Source organism: Cryptomeria japonica, chromosome 6, assembly GCF_030272615.1.
Source record: "Cryptomeria japonica chromosome 6, Sugi_1.0, whole genome shotgun sequence".
Taxonomy (NCBI): Eukaryota; Viridiplantae; Streptophyta; class Pinopsida; order Cupressales; family Cupressaceae; genus Cryptomeria; species Cryptomeria japonica.
Window position 1 is genome coordinate 448,473,081 of NC_081410.1, and position 9,716 is coordinate 448,482,796.

The following is a 9,716-nucleotide window of genomic DNA, read 5'->3' on the forward strand; positions in this document are numbered from 1 at the left end:
TTTGAGGAACTAGTCCAAAAGTTCATCGTGCATTATTCGTATAACATAGAACGAGATGTTACCGTGGCAAATCTATGCAACACCAAACAAAAGACAGGGGAGTTGTTTTCATCTTTCCTACAATGGTGGAGGCAACTGTCTAGCAGACGTTCTCTTCATCTTCCTAAATGAGAGCTAAAGGAAATATTTATTTCCAACTTGAACGATGAAATAGAATTCCATTTAGACATGAAGGTCACAGAGTCCTTTGAAGACATGATCACCCAGGGATTAAAATGTGAACAGGCCCTTATCAAAAAGGGACTTATCAAAATATACAATGAACCAAAAGATGGCCCTCACCCACATTTTAACAGTGATAAACCAAATTCCTGGAACAAGAACAAGAACATCGTCAATGACGGGGTCGTAGATGCAAGGACCATAAAAATTGCACAACCTGTGGTCAAATTCACAGGGCAAAACCCCCCTCCTAAAAATAACACCATTGCTCATCCACAAAATCAAGGTCGCAATGCGCCACAAGAGGAACCAAGACAATGACAACAAAACTATAAACCAAAACGCACATACACACCCTTAGGGGAACCCATTGAAACAATATTGCGTCAATTGGTCTCTTCAATTCTGGTGACCTTACCGAAGACATCTAACTATGAACCTTAGGTCAAACCTCCATGGTGGAGAGATAATGAGCATTATGAATTCCACCAAGGGAAAGGGCATAAAATGAGTAACTGCCATAGACTGAAAGATCTTGTTCAAGATCTTATTGACTGAGGAGAAATTGAAATCGAAGGACACGACCCAAAAACATCAAATGATGATCATCTAATGTTCAAAAATTTGCTTCCATCACATGATCAAAGGGGTCCTTCCACCTCAGGGCGAAACATAGATACAACTAATTATACACAAGTTGCCTATAATTATACTATGAATCACCTCTATGACACTGATGAACAAATTTCAATCCTCACAATCAAAGATCCAAACCCTTCCTGCAATGTTGTTACATGTCATAGCAATATTACCATTCGAGCAGCACCACAAGGAATGACTCTCTTGACCAAGTAATGTAACCTTGTGGAACAATTGGACAAAATGCATGCACTTATATCCATATTAAAGCTTTTGCGCTTATCCCCTTCACATAAAACAATCTTGGATCATGCTCTCCAAGAAGTGTCAGTCCCCGCCAGCCTTAATATAGATCAATTTCAAGCCATGATTGGCAATCTCAGGTCATCACCATGCCTCATTTTTTCTGAAAGTGATAACGCTTCATTCCAACAACCACATAATGCATCCCTTCACATTGAAGGATTTGTAAACCAACACAGAATAAAGCGAGTCTTGATTGACAATGGAGTCGGCTTGAATATATGCACCTTGCAGTTGGTCATAGCATTGGGATATGTAGTCGAATCAGTAGACCCCTATAAAAAGATAACCATTAAGGCCTACGATGATGCAGAGCGTTCTTCCAAAGGAGTTGTTGTGTTACCTATCAGAGTGGGCCCAGTGGTGAAGCACATCATCTGTCAAATTCTAGACCTTCCTCTGCCATATAATTTGTTGTTAGAAAGACCTTAGATACATGCCATGCAAGTCGTTCCATCCACCTATCACCACTGTATCAAGTTTCCCCATAACGGCGTAGAAATAACAATCCTTGGTGATGCAAATCCATTTGCATATTGTAACAATATTAACCATCAGCCAAAGATTACCATTCCTAACAACAGAGAAGCTATCCCGTCCACATTGTATGTTAGTCCAGCCTCTCTTTCCAGCTCAATCACCCCTATACCAAAGCAAGAAAAGTTGAAAATGAAAATGGCAGACGAAGGTCCTAGGGAATACAATCTAAGCCAACTCTTTTGTGTCAGACAATTAACCACTTCTCCTAGAACTTATGGCAAGCCTCAAAGTTGCTTCAACCACCACTGACCAAGCAAGACTACACTTTGGCGTAGTTCATCCCTAGTAAAAGTTAGGAAGAGGAAACCAGAGATGAGGACCGAGCAGAATGGATCTACAAAGACCCTGTCACCATAGAAATCCCATAGGCTAAATTTCTTACTGATAAATATGGCAAAGGCCTCACTATCATGCAAAGAATGGGCTATGATGGTCAGAGTGATTTGGGACATTGCAAACAAGGATGACATGAGCCCTTGTAGCCTGAGTTGAAACCCAAAGATAATACTGGATTAGGTTTTGAAAAAGAATCTCTTCCTGAGCTCAGATTCAAAGGTAAACCCAACAAACCCATGTATCAAACAGTTACTTCAAGGAGGCCCTCCTTGATTATATCTATGGCACCAACTAAGCTCACTATACCAAGGAAATTGATCATCAAATCAACAACATCAATCACACCAGCAACATCAACAACACTAATGATTCCATCAGTAGTGGTAGTAGCACCAATTGCACCAACAAGACTGATAAAACCATCAGTAGCAACTTTTGTACCATCAACAACATTGATAATTCCACCAGAAACAACAGTAGCACCAACAACACCGATACTACCAGTAGTAGATTCAACGATACCGCTAATCCTACCAGCAACACCAACATCATCAACAACTCCTATCATCCTACTGGCAGCACCAACAATCCCACCTATAAAAGTGCATACACACGTGACATATACACTCTTCAATACAAAAGATACCCTAAACTGGTACAGTAATAGGATGTTAGAGAGTGATTCAGAGATTGACTCGCATGAGTGGGAATTTGATGCAGTGAATCTAAATACTTCAGACAAGGAAGACACATCACCTATGCCGCCTCGTAAAGATATCCCAGTTTATGGAGAGGCCTGGATTAAAACCTTTTGGGCTCGTGAGCAAGAAGCACCTTCCACAGGTCCTTCATCAAATCCGACACCAGAACCTGACAAGGAGAGTACCATTGATGAATTTCACTCATCTATATTAACCCTCACTAATGCCTCCTCCGAACTTAACCTAATTAATGAGGTAATGCCTATCATCCACCCTGAACTCATTGACTAGAACAATCCAAATCCCCCATGTCTTGATCAATTCCAAAACAATGAGGCACTCATCGACTTTTTAGAAATATGGGATCACATACCAAGCGGGGATCACAAAGCTGGATTTGCCATCGAACTTATTAGCACAACATACTTTGGGGCAGAGCCAAACCTTTTAGCTGCAAAAACATCACAATAAAACATGGACCTTCTAGTGAAAACCTCATAGTGGCACTTGTTGATCCCAAAAAAGTAAACATATAGAGTGTATCCAACGGTGAAAACCTCTCTGAGGTGCCTGAGGATGAAAGGTTTGACATCCTCCCCTCTATTATAAATCAAGAGCAATCAACGATCCTAATCGAAGAAACAAAATAATTCGATATGGGGACCCCTGAGACTCCTCACCAAATACATTTGGCATCTCTACTCACTCCAAAGGAACAACCAAAATTTGTAGAATTCTTCTAGAAGCGTCAAATCAACTTCACATGGTATTATGCAGACATGCGTAGTCTAGATCTTGATTTGGTCATGCATCACCTCATTGTGGCAGAAGGAGCTAAACTGGTAAAAAAAAAGCACAGAAAGATGCACCCACATATTGTTGTGCTTGTCAAGGCAGAACTCAAAAAGATCTTAGATGTTGGCTTCATTCAACCAATCGATTATGCTGATTGGATCTCCAACATTGTACCTGTTGGCAAGCCTAATGGGGGCATCTATATCTGTATTGACTTCAGAGATTTGAACAAGGCATGTCTGAAGGATGACTTCCCCTTACCAAACATCGACATGATCATCGATCTCATAGTGGGTCATGCCATGTTTTCTCTTATGGATGGTTTCTCAGGGAACAACCAGATCAAGATTGCTCCAGAAGATCAACATGAAATTGCTTTCACATGCCCATGGGGAACCTATTATTGGAATGTGATGCCATTTGGTCTAAAAAATGTAGGGGCAACCTATCAGAGAGTGATGACAACCATCTTTCATGACCTAATGCACACTATAATGGAGGATTATGTCAATGATTTACTAGCTAAACCATTAACAAGAGAAGGTCATCTGGAAATACTGGGTCAAATCTTTGATAGATTAGAGTAATATCATGTACGACTTAATCCAAAGAATTGTGTCTTTGGAGTGACCTCTTGGAAGCTCCTAGAATACATTGTCTCAAGAAAAGGCATTGAAGTAGATCCGACAAAAGTCAAAGAAATCACGGACATGCCACCTCCCAAGAACATCAGTCAGTTAAGGACACTACAAGGGTGACTACAATCAATTTGAAGATTCATTGCATAATTGGCTGATAAGTGTCATCCCTTCACACATCTATTACACAAGAATATCCTCTTTCAATGGGATATAAAGTGCCATCAAGCATTCCAAATGGTTAAAGATTACCTGATGAATACACCGTTACTAATCCCATAGGATCCAAGCAGACCCCTATTGCTATATATTTCAGCTACTAATATGGTATTAGGAGTATTGCTAACACAACACAAAACATAAGGAAAAGAGTGTGTTGTATACTATATCTCTTGCAGATTGGTAGGCTATGAACTCAATTATACACCTATTGAGCGAGCTTGCCTAGCAGTTATCTTGGCAGCCACCAAACTGAGGCACTACATGTTGACACACAAGGTACAACTCATTGCTAAAATCGATCCACTCAAGTACCTACTCAACAAGGCAGCATTAATAGGCCACTTGGCCAAATGGGTTATGATTCTGAGTGAATTTGACATTGAGTACGTGGACCACAAGGCTATCAAGGGGCAAGTTATTACAGATCAATTGCTCGATGCACCCCTCACAGGTGATTATCCTCTTGTTTCAAATTTTCCAGATGAAGAGATCTTCATGATCACAGTAGCAAAACCATGGAAGCTCTACTTTGATGGCTCATATACTATACATGGCTCGGGAGCAGGCATTCTTTTCATTACACCTCAAGGTGATAGCATCCCGAAGTCATACAAACTCACTTTTGCATCCACCAATAATATAGCAAAATATGAGGCCTTACTCACAGGACTTGGATTGGCTATACAATGGCATCTCAAAGAGCTATAGGTATATGGAGATTCTCAGTTAGTCATCTGACAAGTCATCGATGAGTATCAAACTAAGGGTGATAAGCTCATGCTATATGGTGGATAGTTAAAAAGAATCATTTACAACTATCACCTTTGAGCAAGTACCTAGAGATTAGAATCGAGTTGCTGATGCAATGACTATAATTGCATCTCTCCTGGATCTTCTGCAAAATTCCACATGCTACGAGTTCTTGGTAGAATAGCTTTGGATCCCCGCATATGATATCCCCAAAACTAAAATGATATGTCTCCTTGTCGGTTCTGAATCCCCATGGTATGGTGAGTTCTTCACTTACCTCTGCTATCACACACTCCCTCTTAACCAATCCAATAACCAATGCAAAACGTCTATCCACCAAACCGCTCGATATACCATTATTATCGAAACCTTATACTGGCGAAGTCTTGATGGTAATCTCCTTCAATGTCTAGAACAAGGTGAGATAACAAAGGCCTTGGAAGAGGTACATGAACGAATTTGTGGGGCTCACTCAAGCGGTCCTTCCTTAGCAAAGAAAATCATGTGTGCTGGATACTATTGGCCATCCATGGAAAAAGACTGCTACTATTTTGTTAGACCTGATACATGCACCAGCATAGGAATTGCGACCAATCACAACACCATGGCCCTTTTGTCAATGGGGACTTGACCTTGTGGGTAAAATTCATCCATCTTCATCCAACGGCCACAAATTTATCATTATTGCCACTGAATACTTCACAAAGTGGATTGAAGTTGTTCCACTTACCCAAGTCACCGACAAGAAGATTACCTCATTTATCCTTAATTACATCATCTATTGGTATGGTGTACCCGTGTCCATCATCACAGATAACAAGCTTCCTTTCAAAAATCAGGATGTCTATGAGCTTTGTGAGAAGTTTCACATCCAACACTGCTTTTCCACTCCCTATTACCCACAAGGCAATAATCATGTTGAAGCATCAAACAAAAACATATTGAGAATCCTCAAGAAAATGATCAATGATGTTGGTTGTGATTGGCATGTTCAATTAAACCTAGAACTATGAGCGTATCAAACTAGCATTCGAACCCCTACAGGTGCAACTCCCTACTCATTGGTCTATGGGGCAAAAGACATCCTTCCTATTGAGGTTGAGATACCATCTCTACGGGTTTATTTGCATAATCTGATAGATGATGAAGCATACCGATTCTCATGTCTTCAAGACTTGGAACTACTTGATGAAAGGCGACAAGCTGCATACAACCACCTCAAAGCCTATCAATGACGAATGAGTCGAAGCTATAATCATCAGTTTAAACCTCACACATTTGAGGTAGGTGATCTTGTTCTCAGGGAGAACCCTCGTAACCAACCAAACAAAGAACATCAGGGAAAGTTTGAATCAAACTGGCTAGGTCCATATGTTATCACTGTGGTATTTGGGTCCGGGGCATATCAATTGGCTACTTTAGAAGGGTAATCACTAGCAGATCCAATCAACAACATGCACCTCAAACGACTTCATACATAAGTTGTACAGAGCATCAAGCTCCATCATAAACCAGAAAAACACCAAAAATATTCAGAAAAATGTCCTGAAGAAAATACAAAAAATCAAAATAGTAAAGAGAAATATCATGCATCCAAACGATGAGCAACCACTCTGGTGGCACCTTGGGTAAGTGCGCTGGTGAAAACTTGGAAAATAGAAGCTACTCATAAAGGCTATGGATCTATTGTCTTTCAGACTTGTTGCGATCACATTCATTGCATTCATTCATGCATCATTCAAACCATGGCTTGTTATTGATCTGCAAGCAGGGTTAGTACTCCATGCGTCCTGCATCTTACTTTTCATAGAGATGTCTAAAATTGGGGCAATACTCTGAACCTATTGATGGTAGTGGATTCTACATTATTTTTGATTCATTAATTTTTCCTCATTCAAAACTATCTGGACACAAAATTCCAAAACATTAAAAAAAAACACTCACAAAATCCAAAAATATGATAAAACATAAAAAATCAATCCAAAAACATGGCAACACATAACATCTTTTATACATACACATCACAACAGACATAAAAAAAGCAATTTGAGCTACTCAAATGATGATCACTTATCAAATCAACCACACAATCAACACAGGTACACACAATTGTCTTAACAGGGATGTATCCTTCCTTACCAAAACAAAGACATGATAAAATTTTCTTTGACAAGAAAAATTTGTTTAAGCTATAAAGTACTTGGTTGTTTTGTTAGTTATTTATTCATTCATATCAGGTTCCTACACTACTTTGGGATATCCACAAGTGATTAGAGTAGCCAGGATGGTTCCTAAGTATTATTTTCTTTATTGTTTATGAATTGTTCCAATGAAGTTCTGGGGCATGTACTAATGGTGTCTACATGGGAAGTTCACTAAGCTACGTGATCATATGCAAAAATCTAGTCATAGATCACTATGGCTTACTGACTACAATGTATACCTTGACCATCTGCACATGAACCAAAATGAAGGGTCCCTTTCTTTTACTTGTCTTAAATGCTTGCTTATAGGTGAAATGCTCCAAACTTGGTTCCTACTACCTCGGCCAAGAACGATACTATCATGCTCGATGAGGAAAATAACGCACTATGAATACTCTATGGAGCGTCATTTCGTCTCATCTATATATATTGCATTATGTTGCATTCCATCCATCCATACATCCATACCTTCTTCCATAGGAATGGGTCCTAGATCCTCCATACCTTCTATTTAACATTGAATTCCCCCCTCACCCTCCCCAGCTAGGGCATCATCACAATCCCTTCATCATTTCCCATCAACCCAATCAAGCCAGTTACTCTGTCTACACAAGCACATCGACTCATGCACACACTACCTTTGCACTATATCTTCCGGTCTCAACAAGTAATCGATCATGGCAAACCTAGACTACAACAGACATTTCTCATAATGACCTATTCTCAACGGGGCTGCTATGATTCACCACACACAACCTATAGCACAAACACTATCCATTGATCAACCAATCAAACACAATCAACATGGATAATTACTTCAATTGTCTAAGTCTCAACGAGTATTTTGCTTCATACACCTTGACTTCATCAGACAATTACATCAATTGTCTAAGTCACCACAGGTCAGTTTGATTCACTTACTTAGACTTTATCCTGTCCAAGCGAACAACTGACATCAACTGTCATGCTTTGACTCGACCAAGGCAATTTAATCAATTGCACCAGAGTGTCCAACCAATTTTGATCAATTGTATAGCATCAACAAAAAGAAAACACTACCTTTGCACCATATCTCTTGCATGACCCCAGGGTACTCACTGGCTTGCCCTTTCTTTGTTTCACTTCGTCTTCTCCCATTCTTTCACCATTATTTCTAATTTCTTCTATTCTACCTATCCCCAACTTCTTTCTCTTTTTCGATAGATCGCCCGATTTAAAAAAAAAAAAAATTGGCCCATCTCTCGAGGGGGCAATACCACCCACTAAATTAACATTTATGGGGCATATTTCTTCACACCTATTTTTCTTTCTTTGAAACGACACGACAAACTGCATCGTCTCAAAGAGGGGCAAATGTAGTCACATAAATCTGTCCACTTAATTAAATGAATGTTTACTATTTATTTGATTATTTAACCATCAATAATCAGTTAATTAAATCAATATTTAATTAATTCATCCTCAAACCATTCTCCTATTAATTAAATAAATTATTCAATTTATTTAAATTAATTCATTTAGCCAAACTCAAAATCAATTAAATGAATAAAACATATTTATTTAATTCAATCCCCCTTTCCTCTTTTTTAATAAATAATTAAAATATTTATTTAAATCCCTAAACTACCCCCCACTTGCATTCTCCTACAAATGCAAGTTGCAACCACAATTGAAATAAATTAATTTTATTTTAAATAAAATCATATTTTCCCTCACCCACCAAACCCACTTGCAATCCTAAATCCCCTTCTAGACTCTTCTAACCACTCCTAGTTAGCCTAATCCATCTCTTAAATAGTGTCACATTCGTAAGAAACTTGGAGCCACTTCTCAAAGCCTCCAAAGTCTTTGAAAAGTATTTAATGCTTTATGTGTTCAACAAGTTAACCCCTAAACCCATCTCATGATGACACTTGTCATCCTGGGATTGGGTATAAAGCCCTCACATGGATCATAAACCCATCAATCCCGACCCTTGTTGAGATTACTCAATCTCAACCATTAATTTCTCTATTTTTCCTATAAATAGAGCTCACATTCCTCATTTTCAAAATCATCAAGCATCTAAGATCATCTAGCCATAATCCATAAATCTTGTATGCATCTAAGTTATAGTGAATTTGAGAGAACATTTTAGAGTAAAATCATAATCTACATTATCTTTTGGTTAAAAATTAATAGTAGCTTAATTAACTCATTTCCTCTCACTCCTAGCTAGCTTTCATTTGCATATTTTCATAATCATCTTCAATCTTGAATCTCCATAAGACTTCCATAGTAGTGTAAAGCTGAGAGCCACACTCATGTGGAACTTGGAGAGGAGAGAAACAAGGGAGGAGAAGCGATGAGCATTTTGGTTAGTATTT